The sequence below is a fragment of the Chlorocebus sabaeus genome, chromosome 11 (genome assembly GCF_047675955.1).
Source record: "Chlorocebus sabaeus isolate Y175 chromosome 11, mChlSab1.0.hap1, whole genome shotgun sequence".
NCBI lineage: Eukaryota > Metazoa > Chordata > Mammalia > Primates > Cercopithecidae > Chlorocebus > Chlorocebus sabaeus.
The window spans coordinates 130158557-130173717 of NC_132914.1; the positions used below are offsets into that span (position 1 = coordinate 130158557).

At 43.1% G+C, this 15161-nt stretch overlaps 1 long non-coding RNA gene across 1 annotated transcript; it reads left to right on the plus strand.

The window, feature by feature from the left end:
* The first annotated feature begins 3 nt into the window (after positions 1–3).
* Positions 4–14271, plus strand: LOC140712815 (uncharacterized). The gene is made up of 3 exons (XR_012094640.1): positions 4–389; positions 5049–5761; positions 13584–14271. It is a non-coding gene; the product is annotated as an uncharacterized lncRNA (long non-coding RNA).
* The last annotated feature ends 890 nt before the right edge of the window (positions 14272–15161 follow it).

Sequence of the window (15161 nt, forward strand, 5' to 3'; positions counted from 1 at the left end):
CCGAGGGGCTCCGCGGTGCACCCGCCGGGGTCGCCGCTAGGACGTTTCCGGTTGGAAAAGCCGCTTGGCGGGTAACTGGGGAGGACTGGAAGAAATCTAGGATGGAGCCGGCAGTGCTGGCCCAACATGTCTGTGAGAGAACCTAACGGCGCCTCCAGGAGGACGCCTCTGCATCTTTTCCTTGTTTTTTTGTTTGTTTGTTTTTGGAGGCAGGGTCTCGCTCTGTCACCCAGTAAGGAGTGCAGTGGTGCCATCACCACTCATTGCAGCCTCAGGCTGGTTTCCCAACTCCTGGGTTCAAATGATCCTCCTGCCCCAGCCTCCTAAAATGCTGGAATTACAGGCATGAGTCACTGCGTCCGGCTTCTTGTCCATTTTACATCACAGCTGTAAGTAATATAGGTAAATTTTAGTGTTACGCGCGTTGCAGTGAGCCAATATCGTGCCATTGCACTCTAGCCTGGGCGACACTCCGTCTCAAAAAAAAAAAAAAATTAGCTGGGAGTGGTGCTGGGCGCCTGTAATCCCAGTGACTCAGGAGGCTGAGACAGGAGAATCGCTTGAACCCGGGGGGCGGAGGTTGCAGTGAGCCGAGATCCCGCCGCTGCACCCCAGCCTGGGCGACAGAGCGAGACTCTGTCTCAAAAAAAAAAAAAAAAAAAGGTTTTTGCCAGGCCGGGGGCGGTGACTCACGCCTGTAATCCCAGCACTTTGGGAGGCCGAGGCAGGGGTATCACCTGAGGTCGGGATTTCGAGACCAGCCTGACCAACATGGTGAAATCCCGTTTCTACTAAAAATATAAAAATTAGCCGGGTGTGGTGGCTCATGCCTGTAATCCCAGCTACTCAGGAGGCTGAGGCGCGAGAATTGCTTGAACCCGGGAGGCGGAGGTAGCAGTGAGCTGAGATCACACCACTGCAGTCCGCCCTGGGAGACAGTGAGACTCCGTCAAAAAAAACCCATAAAAGCATATTAATTTTTAAATAAAAATTAGGAAAAACAGGAAACACAATTGGCAATTTAAAAAATCGGAATGGCCATAAAGACCAAATTCAAGTATTTGTGAAATAATATTTAGCTCAATTCTGTATTAGTAAATTTGGAGCCTGTGAGAGATGGGGTTTTGCTCTTGTTGCCCAGGCTGGAGTGCAATGGCGCAATCTCAGCTCACTGCAACCTCCGCCTCCCGCCTCCCGGGTTGAAGCGATTCTCCTGTCTCAGCCTCCTGAGTCACTGGGATTACAGGCGCCCAGCACCACTCCCAGCTAATTTTTTTTTTTTTTTTTTTTTTTTTTTGAGACGGAGTCTCGCCCAGTCGCCCAGGCTAGAGTGCAATGGCACGATATTGGCTCACTGCAACCTCTGCCTCCTGGGTTCAAGCGATTCTCCTGCCTCAGCCTCCCGAGTAGCTGGGATTACAGGTGCATGCCACCGTGCCCGGCTAATTTTTGTATTTTTAGTAGAAATGGGGTTTCAACATGTTAGCCAGGCTGGTCTCGATCTCTTAACATCATGATCCACCCACCTTGGCCTCCCAAAGTGCCTGGATTACAGGCGTGAGCCACGGCACCCAGCCACTCCTGGCTAATTTTTTGTATTTTTAGTAGACATGGGTTTCACCGTGTTGACCAGGCTGGTCTCAAACTTCTGACCTCAGTTGATCCACCCGCCTCAGCCTGCCAAAGTGCTGGGATTGCAGGCCTGAGCCACTGCACCTGGCCCACATTGCCCCGGTTCTAATTGAAATTCAGACTTTATTTAAGCAACCCAATTCCGTGCTCAACGGAGCTAAAATTAAAATTCTGCTTTAAGGTGGTTTTGTTTTTGTTGTCGGAAAATGCTGCTGTTCACAGATTTATGATTTTCACTTTTCTCTGAGGTTGTGTTATTTATTAAATGACTCACTAGAATTTATACGCCCCTCCCTTTTTTTTTTTTTTTTTTGAGACGGAGTCTCGCTCTGTTGCCCAGGCTGGAGCGCAGTGGCATGATCTCGGCTCACTGCAACCTCTGCCTCCTGGGTTCAAGCAATTCTCCCATCTCTGCCTCCCGAGTAGCTGGGATTACAGACACCCACCATCATGCCCGGCTAATTTTTTGTGTTTTTGTAGAGACAGGGTTTCACCATGTTGGCCAAGCTGGTCTCTAACTCATGACCTCAGGTGACCTGCCCGCCTTGGCCTCCCAAAGTGCTAGGATTACAGGCATGAGTCACCGAGCATGGCCATGGCCTTTTCTCTCATTCAAATTTTGGTCAGGAAAGACAAGTTTCTCTCTCTAAAAAAAAAATTGCATGACTTAAGTAAAGCTTATAAGTTAAAAAAAAAAAAAAAAACTGGCTAAACTCTTAAGTTCAGTTCATTTGACATATCTAAGGTCCCATTTTAAATGACCAAAGCCAATAAAAGAAACTTTCTATAAAGACAGAGATAAGTTTTAAAGATAAGACACTATTTCTCCCAGCCAAAAGATAGCTTAGTGACTAAGGTTTTGTGAAACTATTTAAGCTCATCCTTTATGACATACATTGGACCCGTAAGACTCCCCTCAACAAAAAACATACAAAAATATCCTAGTGCCCTAAGTGCCCCAAATTACTGGGTTTCACCAAGACATATAAGAGGAAAAAAGTGACTCATGGGTGACTCTTCCAGAAATAATCCTTATTAAGCAGCATGCCAGATCCAACAACTCTTTCCCTTTCGGTCTTTGACCATTAAAACAAAAACCCCAAATTATGGACAATCGTCCATCTAACACTGAGTCTTTACCGTTCAAAAGAAATACACCTTTAATGGCCGGATGCAGTGGCTCACGCCTGTAATCCCAGCACTATGGGAGGCCAAGGTGGGCAGAGCACCAGGTCAGGAATTCAAGACCAGCCTGACCAACGTGGTGAAACCCTGTCTCTACTGAAAATACAAAAATTAGCTGGGTGTGTTGGTGGGCGCCTGTAATCCCAGCTACTCGGGAGGCTGAGGCAGGAGAATCACTTGAAACAGAAAGGTGGAGGTTGCAGTGAGCTGAGATCATGCCACTGCATTCCAGTCTGGGCAAAAGAGGAAAACTCCGTCTCCAAAAAAAAAAAAAGAAATACACCTTTAAGTAACTCCAGCTAAATTCATATTCATAAATAGTACTTATGATGTAACCTCCCGTCAGTATCTTTTAAAATGGTCTTATTTAACCCATAAAGACCCAAACTACGAAGACCAAAATGAAATGCCATTAAAAATACCTAAATTAGTTCATTTATGTACATAGTTTTTAACAACTGAGTCTAACATTTTTTAAAAAATTGAAAGTTACTTTCAATTTGTGGATGCTAAAAAGCATCCAAAAGAGACTCTGAAAATTTCTTTCCCTACAGAAAAAATTAAACCCCCTAGAACTATCAATATATTAATAGGAAACTGCCAAAACTACTTCTTACCCTTCTGCTTCTCCATCTCTTTATCCCTCCTTCTCTAAACTGCCTTGCCAAGACTTGGCTTCTTTTTTCCTCCTCCCATCCAATCACTTATCTTTTGTAAATTATTATGTATTAATGTGGAATCCTAATTAGGGAAAAAGAGTCAGGGTAGTGGGAACAGGGGAAAGCAAAATAAGAAAGAAGAAAAAGCAGATAAGCTGTAAGTCTGCCTTTCCTAATGGTCCAGGACACAGAGTCGTCCTGTGCAAATTACTCACAATCTCCCTACGCCCAGCTATCACCAGACTCTCAGCTGATACAAAAAATACAAGTCAGCTTCCTGCAACCTTGTTGTTATCAGAAATGAATGTAGCACTCTGCAGCCCAAGAACCACCTATTCCATCTCCAGGAAGCCTGCGTTTCCTCAGCAGTCAGTTCCTCTCTTGCTGGCTGCCCATTACCTTCTTAAAAGTATTTTCCTACTTCCTCTAATAAATCTGCCTGTGTTAGTGAATTCTTTTTTTTTTTTTCTTTGAGACAGAATCTTGCTCTGTCACCAGGCTGGAGTGCAGGAGCATGATCTTGGCTCACTGCAACCTCCGACTCCTGGATTCAAGCTATTCCACTGCCTCAGCCCTCCGAGTAGCTGGGACTACAGGTGTGCTCCACCACGCCTGGCTAATTTTTTGCATTTTGGTAGAGACAGGGTTTCACCATGTTGGCCAGGATGGTCTCGATCTCCTGACCTTGTGATCCATCCACCTTGGCCTACCAAAGTGTTGGGATTACAGGCGTGAGCCACCACTCCTGGCCCTGTCTTGGTAAATTCTTTTACTCCTGTTCCACTTTCCCAGTTCCACTGCTCCCCCACGACAAGTTATATATCTATACAAGTTGTAAATATATATTTATAATTATATATTTAACATATATGCCTTTTTATTGTCCTGTACCTAACCTAACTCAGGCCAAATAACACAGAAAACCCGTAACTACTACATCTTCAATATAAAATAGTAAGTGTATCTTCCTCCCCAAGAAAACCACCTTAACTAATCAGACCATTATAATGCTACTTTAAGCCTTATATATAAAAAAAAATTAAAGTTCTGTTAAACTTTCCTAAACGTTGTCTATATAAACAATCCCAGATTTCTATACTTCAAAACATGAACTTTCATTCTTTAAGATTTATACTTCCTAGGTGGCTGTCCTCAAATTTTACACTGAAGTAAACTCTATTTAAACTAGATACTGATCCTTTTAGTTAATTTATTTATTTGCTTTTCTTTTTTTTTGAGACGGAGTGTCGCTCTGTTGCCCAGCCTGGAGTGCAGTGGCGCGATCTTGGCTCACTGCAAGCTCTGCCTCCCGGGTTCACACCATTCTCCTGCCTCAGCCTCCCGAGTAGCTGGGACTACAGGTGCCCGTCACCACGCCCGGCTATTTGTTTTAGTATTTTTAGTAGAGATGGGGTTTCACGGTGTTAGCCAGGATGATCTCGATCTCCAGACCCCATGATCGGCCCACCTTGGCCTCCCAAAGTGCTGGGATTACAGGCGTGAGCCACCGCGCCCGGCCTATTTTATTTTATTTTTTTATTTTTGAGACTGAGTTTCGCTCTTGTTGCCCAGGCTGGAGTGCAATGGCGAGATCTTGGATCACTGCAACCTCCACCTCCTGCGTTCAAGCGACTCTCCTGCCTCAGCCCCCTGAGTAGCTGGAATTACAGGCGCCCTCCACCTCGCCCACCATGCCTGGCTAAATTTGTATTTTTAGTGGAGATGGGGTTTCGCCATGTTGGCCAGGCTGGTCTCCAACTCTTGACCTGAGGTGATCCGCCCGCCTCGGCCTCCCAGGGTGCTGGGATTACAGGAATGAGCCATCCACACCCAGTCAGATCGTTTTATTATTATTATTATTATTATTATTATTATTATTATTATTTGAGACAGAGTCTTGTTCTGTAGCCCAGGCTGGAGTGCAGCGGCGGGATCCCGGCTCACTGCAACCTCCGCCTCCCAGATTCTGTCTCAGTCTCCCGAGAAGCTGGGATCACAGCCGCGCACCACCACATCCAGCTAATTTTTTGTATTTTTAGTAGAGATGGGGTTGCAGCTTGTCAGCCAGGATGGTCTCGACCTGCTGACCTTGTGACCCGCCCGCCTCGGCCTCCCAGAGTGCTGGGATTACAGGCGTGAGCCGCCGCGCCCGGCCCGCTTTATTTTTTATTCTGTTTATTATTATTATCACTTGAAACAGAGCCTCATTCTGTCACCAGCCTGGGGCGCAGCGGCGCGACCTCGGCTCACGGCGACCTCAGCCTCCCGAGTAGCTGGGACTACAGGTGAGTGGCACCACGCCCGCTAACTTTTTATATTTTTAGTTGAGAGGGGGTTTCAACGTATTGACTGGGCCGGTCTCTAACTCCTCCCGCCTCGGCCTTCCAAAGTGCTGGGATTACAGGCATGAGCCAGCACGCCAGGCCCTTTTAGTTGTTTCAGATGAACATATCCTAGTGCTGATTGAAGCCCTGGAGTCAGCTATTCCTGAAGCCTTCGGATCGACTCCTTCAGTTATAAAAGCTCATAGATTTCCTCTGTTAGTCTACGCTAGTTTGAGTTATATTTCTGGCAGAGCCTTATTACAAATTTACTCTTTTTTTTCTTTTCATTTCTTTCTGTTTGAGACAGGATCTTACTTTGTGAACCAGCAGGAGTGCAGTGGTGCAAATACAGTTTGCACCCCACCTCCCAGGCTCAAGTGATCCTGCCATCTCAGCCTCCTGAGTAGTTGGGAGCACAGGTGCATGCCACCATGCCTGGCTAATTTTTTTTTTTTTGAGGCAAAGTCTAACTCTGTTGTCCACACTGGAGTGCAATGGCATGATCTCGGCTCATTGAAGCCTCTGCCTCCTGGGTTCAAGTGATTCTCATGCCCCAGCCTCCCAAGTAGCTGGGATTACAGGCACATACCACCATGCCTGGCTAATTTTTTGTATTTTTAGTAGAGACAGGGTTTCACCATATTGGTCAGGCTGGTCTCGAACTCCTGACCTCAGGTGATCCACCCACCTTGGCCTCCCATACTGCTGGGATTACAGGCTTGAGCCACTGCGTCCAGCCTAATGCCTGGTTAATTTTTGTAAAGACGGTTTCACCATGTTGCCCAGGCCGCTCTCGATCTCCTGAGCTCTAGTGATCCACCCACCTTGACCTCCCAAAGTGCTGGGATTACAGGTATGAGCAATTGTACCCAGCCACAAATACACCCTTTTACTTCAAAAGAGTCTTAATACAAACTTACTGTAGTAATTATGTAGGGCATTCCCAGCATCCGTTTCCATGCCAATTAAAATAACCCTAAGCTAAATAATTTAAAAATATAGAAGTAAAAGAAATCTGTGTGCAGCAAACCACCCGGGTGCTGAGGCAAGAGACCGAGGGCACGAGCTGTTCCAGTATAATAAAGAAAATACATAGAATAGTTATACTAGAAATAGAATATAGGTATGATTATATATGAATATTATTAATCATTAGTTTGTAGCATCACTCTTTATTCCAATATTATATAATATTTGTTCTACAATTATAACCTAGGAAAACCCAGGCCATACAGAGATAGGAGCTGAAGGGACACGGTGAGAAGTGACCAGAAGACAAGAGTGTGAGCCCTCTGTCATGCCCGGACAAGGCCACTAGAGGGCTCCTTGGTCTAGCGGTAGTGCCAGGGCCTGGGAAGGCACCCTACTTAGCTGACCGAGAAAGGGAGTCTCCCTTTGCCCAGGGGAGTTAGAGAACACTCTCCTCCACCACCTCTTGCAGAAGGCCTGACTCAGGCCTGCCCACAGCCTCCTGAGGCCTAACCATCTCCCTGTGATGCTGTGCTTCAGCGGTGACGCTCCTGTTTCACTTTCATGTTCCACTCTGTGCACCTGGCTCTGCCTTCTAGCTAGCAGTAGCAGAATTAGTGAAAGTACTAAAAGTCTTTGAAATGCAGAGAAGAAATAATGGCATAAGCTGTCCTCTCTCTCCATCTGCCTCAGTTGCCAAGTAGGGAAGGGCCCCCTGTCTAGTGGACACGTGACTCACACGACCTTACCTATCACTGGAGACGACTCACACTCCTGACCCTACCCTTTTGCCTTGTATCCAATAAATAACAGCGCAGCCAGGCATTCCGGGCCACTACCGGTCTCCGAGTCTTGGTGGTAGTGGTCGCCCGGGCACAGCTGTCTTTTCTTCTCTTTGTCTTGCATCTTTATTTCTACAATCTCTCGTCTCTGCACACGGGGAGAAAATCCCACAGACCCTGTAGGGCTAGATCCTACAGGCATGGTGGCACATGTCTGTAGTCTCAGCTACTTGGGAGGCTGACTTGGGAGAGCCCAGGAGTTTGAGGCAGCAGTGAGCCCTGATTGTGCTACTGCACTCCAGCCTGGGTGACAGAGTGAGACACTGTCTCAAAAGAAAAAAAAAATTTGAGCAGATTACAAAATAATCATTAAACTAAACGATAGCATTATTGTAACTCTGGTTTATATCTCCACATTTTCTTTTTTTTTTTTTTTACATAATTTAAGAGATTAATGCATTTAAAAGAAGGACTAATGTATGTTTTAGGGCATGCAACTGAACAATGAGATCACTTGGACTCGGGAAGGGGAACATCACACACCGGGGCCTATCATGGGGAGGGGGGAGGGGGGAGGGATTGCATTGGGAGTTATACCTGATGTAAATGACGAGTTGATGGGTGCAGCACACCAACATGGCACAAGTATACATATGTAGCAAACCTGCACGTTGTGCACATGTACCCTACAACTTGAAGTTTAATAATAATAAATTTAAAAAAAAAGAAAAAAAAAAAAAAAAAAGAAAAAAAAAAAAAGAATGTAATTTTGGGCCGGGCGCGGTGGCTCAAGCCTGTAATCCCAGCACTTTGGGAGGCCGAGACGGGCGGATCATGAGGTCAGGAGATCGAGACCATCCTGGCTAACACAGTGAAACCCTGTCTCTACTAAAAAGTACAAAAAACTAGCCGGGCGAGGTGGCAGGCGCCTGTAGTCCCAGCTACTCCGGAGGCTGAGGCAGGAGAATGGCGTAAACCCGGGAGGCGGAGCTTGCGGTGAGCAGAGATCCGGCCACTGCACTCCAGCCTGGGTGACAGAGCCAGACTCCGTCTCAAAAAAAAAAAAAAAAAAAAAAAAAAAAAGAATGTAATTTTGTGACATCAACAAATCAAAGGGGTGGGATCAGAGCTTTAAAGGAGCAGAGTTCTCATATGTTATTGAAGTTAAACTGGTAAAAATTCAAATTACAGCACTATAGTTTCCTATGTTAAATATACTCCTTATGGCAACCACAAAAAAATAGCTATAGAATAGACCCAAAAGAACATCAGAAAGGAACTTAAACATTCCACTATAAAAAATCAACTAGGCCAGGCGCGGTGGCTCACGCCTGTAATCCCAGCACTCTGGGAGGCCAGGTGGGTGGATCACTTGAGGTCAGGAGTTTGAGACCATCTTGGCCAACATGGTGAAACCCCGTCTCTACTAAAAATACAAAAAATTAGCCGGGCGTGGTGGTGGGCACCTGTAATCCCAGCTACTCAGGAGACTGAGGCAGGAGAGTCACTTGAACCTGGGAAGTGGAGGTTGCAGTGAACCGAGATCGTGCCATTGCACTCCAGCTTGAGCAACAAGAGCAACATTCCCTCTCAAAAAAAAAAAAAAAAAAAAAAATTCAACTAAACACAAAAGAAGACAGCAATGCAGGAAATTAGAGATAAAAAAGCTTATAAGCCTCTTCAAAAACAAAGCAAAATGACAGAAATAATAGCTTCTGGCCGGGCGCAGTGGCTCACGGCTGTAATCCCAGCATTTTGGGAGGCTGAGGCAGGTGGATCACCTGAGTTCAGGAGTTTGAGACCAACCTGACCAATATGGTGAAACCCTGTCTCTACTAAAACTGCAAACATTAGCTGGGTGTGGTGGCACACAACTGTAGTCCCAGCTACTCAGGAAGCTGAGGCCCAGGAGGCGGAGGTTGCAGTGAGCCGAGACTGCACCACTGCACTCCAGCCTGGGTGACAGAGCGAGACTCTGTCTCAAAAAAAAAAAAAAAACAAAAAGCAAAAAAAAGAATATCTTTCTCATTAGCAGTTAAATATAAATGATTAAACTTTTCAGTCAAAAGACTTACATTTGAAGACTGAATAAAAATATGTAATTCAACTATATACTGTTATAAGAGACTCACTTTACATCCAAAAACACAAATAGTAGAAAGTGAATGGATTGAAAAAGATATTCCATGTAAACATCCAAAAGAAAGCAGTGATGCTTGCATCAGACAAAATAGCCTTTAAACCAAAACAGATTACAAGACAAAGAATAACATTGTAGATTAATAAAATATTTAATATAGGACATTATAATTATAAATACTTATATATCTAATAACAAAAATATATAAAGCAAAAACAGCATTCATAAGAGCAATATTCTAGAGTAATTGAAGACTTCTTCACTCTCTATTTGAAATATTTGCATCACTGTTGACAAGTGAAATCGACTTTTGTTTTCATTTTCTGTGATACCGTTTTAGGTTTACATATTATTGTTATAATTGCTCCAGAAATTCGGAAGTTGTTTTGTTTTGTTTTGTTTTGCTTTTTTTGAAACGGAGTCTTGCTGTGTTGCCAGGCTGGAGTGCAGTGGCGCAATCTTGGCTCACTGCAACTTCCAACTCCCGGGTTCAAGTGGTTCTCCTGCCTCAGCCTCCTGAGTAGCTGGGATTACAGGCAGGTGCCACCACACCGCGCTGATTTTTGTATTTTTAGTAGAGACAGGGTTTCACTGTGTTAGCCAGGATGGTCTTCATCTCCTGACCTCATGATCCGCCTCGGCCTCCCAAAGTACTGGGGTTACAGGCATGAGCCACTGGGCCCGGCCAGAAGTATTCTTTATTCTGGTATAATTTATGAGCATGGGATTATCTGACCTTTGAAGTTGGCAGCATTTTCGTATGAAATCATCCAAATCTGTTACTTTTTTTGTGGGGTGGTTCTTGACAAGTTTATTTGATGAAAAGAAGACTGTTGAATTTTCTGAGGTAAATCTTGGAAAATTCAATTTTCCTTAGAATTTAATCATTTCATCTAGGTCTTCAAAATGTTTTTGCCTAGAGTTGGGCAAAAACGTCTTTTATGATTAAAAAAAATCTATCTTCTGTTTCAGTAGTTATTTCCTCTTTGTATTTCTTATTTTGTATATTTGTACTTTCTCTCTTTTTGTTGGATTAGAATACCGCGTTGTCTGTCTATTTTGTTAATGTTCTTCAAAAACAAATGTTTTATTTATTAGTTCTGCTGTTGTTCTGCTTTCGACCTCATTTATTTCTGCTTTTATCTCTCTCATTTCCAACAGTCAAACTCAGTGGCCTTAAAAAAGTTTTATTGAAATACAATTCACATTCCACAAAATTTATCGATTGTAAGTATTCAATTCAGTGATATTAGTAAATCCATAGAGTTTTACTACCATCACCACAATGCAGCTTTGGAACATCTTCATTACCTCCCCAAAGTTCTTTATGCCCATTTACATTTAACCCCGCTCCTACTCCTGTCCTTAGGCAACTACTGATGTGATTTTTCACTCTACAAATTTGCATTTTCTAGACACTATATCCACGAAATCATCCATGTGATGACTTTTGTGTCTGGCCTTTTTTTTTTTTTTTTGAGACGGAGTCTCGCTCTGTCGCCCAGGCTGGAGTGCAGCAGCCAGATCTCAGCTCACTGCAAGCTCCGCTGCCTCCTGGGTTAACGCCATTCTCCTGCCTCAGCCTCCTGAGTAGCTGGGACTACAGGCGCCCGCCACCACGCCCGGCTAATTTTTTTGTATTTTTTAGTAGAGACGGGATTTCACCATTTTCGCCAGGATGGTCTCGATCTCCTGACCTCGTGATCCGCCCGCCTCGGACTCCCAAAGTGCTGGGATTACAGGCGTGAGCCACCGCGCCCAGCCTGTGTCTGGCTTCTTGACATTAGCATCATGTTTCTGAGGTTTGTTCACATATCATGTACCAGCACTTCCCCCTCTTCTAACTGCTGAACAGTATTCCATCGTAGGGCTATACCACACTTATTTATCCAGGCATCATTTGATGGATATTTGAGTTGTTTTCACTTTTGTTTATCCAGTCAGCAGCTGATAGACATTTTGGGTTGTTTCCAGTTTCTGGCTATTATAAATAATATTGCTGGCCGGGCGCGGTGGCTCATGCCTGTAATCCCAGCACTTTGGGAGGCCAAGATGGGCGCATCACGAGGTCAGGAGATCGAGACCATCTTGGCTAACACGGTGAGACCCCATCTCTACTAAAACTGCAAAAAATTAGCTGGGCATGGTGGCGGGCACCTGTAGTCCCACCTACTCAGGAGGCTGAGGCAGGAGAATCACTTGAACCCAGGAGGTGGAGGTTACAGTGGGCTGAGATCGCACCGCGGACTCCAGCCTGGGGGACAGAGGGAGACTCCGTCTCAAAAATAATACTACTACTAATAATATTGCTATAAACATGATCATAAACGACTTTATACAGACATAAGTTTTCATTTTCTGTTAGATACCTAGTAGAATTGCAGAGTCCTGTGGTAAGTTTATGGTTAACTTTTTAAGTAACAGCCAAACTGTTTCCCAAAGTGACTGCCATTTTACATCTCACTAGCAAATCACGAAGGCTCCTTTCTCCACATTCTTGCCTACAGTAGGTGTTGTCTGTTTTTCTTATTATAACCGTTCTATTGAGTTTTTACTGGTATCTCATTGTGGTTAACTTTGCTGTTCCCTAATGAATAATGATGACCTTGAGCATCTTTGTATGTGCTTATTAGCCATTTATGTATCTTCTTTGGTGAAATGTATATATTCAGATCTTTTATTTGCAAAATTGGGTTGCTTGTCTTATTACTGAGTCATAAGTGTTCTGAATACAAGTCTTTTATCAGACAAATGATTTTCAAATATTTTCTTTTAAACCGTGGCTTGTCTCCTCATTTTCTTCATACTGTCTTTTGAAACAGAAAAGTTTTTATATATTGACAAAGTTCAATTTACCAATGCTTTTATTTCATGGATCATGCTTTTGTTGTTATATCTGGAATCTCTTTACCCAACACAAAATTACAACAATTTTCTATTGTATTATAGTTTTAGCTCTTACTTTTAGGTCTATGACCCGTTTTCAGCTAATTTTCTTGTGTAACGTGTAAGGCAAGTCTTCTCCTTCTCCTTCTTTGGCATGTATGCATCCGTTTACCCAGAATCATTTACTAAAGTCCACCTTTTCATCATTGAATTATCTCGGTAACTGTGTCAAAAATTAATTGGCCATAAATGTTATAATGTATTTATAGATCCTTACTTATTTTCCATTGATCTATTTACTTATCCTTGTGCTAATATCACAGTGTCTTCATCACTGTGGCTTTATAGCAAATTTAAAATCAAGTAGTGTAAGTCTTTCAACTTTATTCTTTTTCAAAATTGTTTTGCTATTCCTTTTTGTTTTTTTGAGACGGAGTCTCGCTCTGTCGCCCAGGCTGGAGTACAGTGGCACGATCTCGGCTCACTGCAACCTCTGCCTCCCGGGTTCCAGCGATTCTCCTGCCTCAGGCTCCCAAGTAGCTGGGACTACAGGCGCCCACCACCACGCCCGGATAATTTTTTATATTTTTAGTAGGGACGGGGTTTCACTGTGTTGGCCAGGATGGTCTCAATCTTCTGACCTCGCGATCCATCTGCCTTGGCCTCCCAAAGTGCTGGGATTACAGGCATGGGCCACTGTGCCTGGCCACATTTTTACTTCTTTTATTAAATTTGTTACTATTTTATTCTTTTTGATGGTGTGAAATTGTTAACTTTATTTTAAGAGTATTCATTGCTAGTATATAGAAGTATAGTGTTTATATATTGATCTTGTAACCTTTGACCATGCTAACATCTTTTATTAGTTTCAGTAGTTTTATTATTATCATTGATTCCTTGATATTTTCTATATACAGAATCCTGTCATCTGTGAATAAAGGCAGTTTTACTTTTTTCCAATCTGGATGCTTTCTTCTCTTTCTTTTCTTTTGCTTGACTGCACCAGCTAGAACATCCAGTAAATGCTGAACAGAACCAACTAGAACATCCAGTACAACGTTGAACACAAGCAACTAGAACATCCAGTACAACGTTGAACAGAAGCAACTAGAACATCCTTTACAACGTTGAACGGAACCAGCTAGGACATCCGGTACAACGCTGAACGGAACCAGCTAGGACATCCGGTACAACGCTGAACGGAACCAGCTAGGACATCCGGTACAACGCTGAACGGAACCAGCTAGGACATCCGGTACAACGCTGAACGGAACCAGCTAGGACATCCGGTACAAGGTTGAACAGAAACAAGTAGAACATCCAGTACAACGTTGAACACAACCAGCTAGAACATCCAGTACAACGCTGAACGGAACCAGCTGGGACATCCAGTACAAGGTTAAACACAACCAGCTAGAACATCCAGTACAACGTTGAACAGAAGTGTTGAAAGCAGACACCCTTGCTTGTTTCCTATTATAGGGGGAAAACATTCAGTCTTTCACGGTTCTGTAGGATGTTAACTAGGGTTTTTTTAAATGCCCATTATCAAGTTGAGGAAATTCCCTTTTATTCCTAAATGGTTGAGAGTTTTTGCCATGAGTAGATGTTGGTTTTGCTAAATGCCTTTTGCTGCATCTGTTGAAATGGTTATATAGTTTTTGTCTTTTATTATACTGATTTTCAGTGTTGAACCAATCTTACACTCTTGGTATATATTCCATTTGGTCATGTTATAAAATCCTTTTTGTACGTTGCCAGATTCAGTTTACTAACATTTTTCTTAAACAGCTTTATTAAGTTATAATCGATATAGAATAAACTGCACATATTTAAACAATTTGGTAAGTTTTCACACGAGTAAACACCTGCAAAACCAGTTTGAGGTGAAAAAAAGTCCAAGCCTGTTAAGAATTTTTGTGTCTATGTCTATGGTACTACATACCATAGGAATATTGGTGTGTAGTTTTATTTTGTTTTTCCCTTGTGATGTCTTTGTCTAACTCTGGTATGAGAATAATACTGGCTTCATAGAATAAGTAGGGAAGTATTCCCTCTTATCTATTTTCTGAAATAATTTCTGAAGAATTATCCTTTCTTTACATATTTGATGGAACTCACTAGTGGAGCCATCCACTCCCAGATTTTCTCTGTGGGAAAATTTTTAATTAATTAATTTCTTTTTTTGAGACAGGGTCTCATTCTGTTGCACAGACTGGAATGCAGTGGTGGGATCATGGCTCACTGCAGCCTCAACCTCTCAGGATCAAGCATTTCTCCTGCCTCAGTCTCCCAAGTAGCTGGGATTACAGGTGTATGCCACCAAACCTGGCTAATTTTTTAAATTTTTAATTATTAGGAGTCCATAGTAGGTGTATACATTTATGGATTACATGAGACATTTTGATATAGAATGCATATTATTATGCAATGCATAAAAATCACATCAGGGAAAATGGGGTATCCTCAAGCATTTATCCTTTGTGTTACAAGCAATTCAATTATACTTTTAGTTATTTTTAAACGTACAATTAAATTATTTTTGAGTATATCCTGTTGTGCTAGAAAATATTAGGTCTTATTC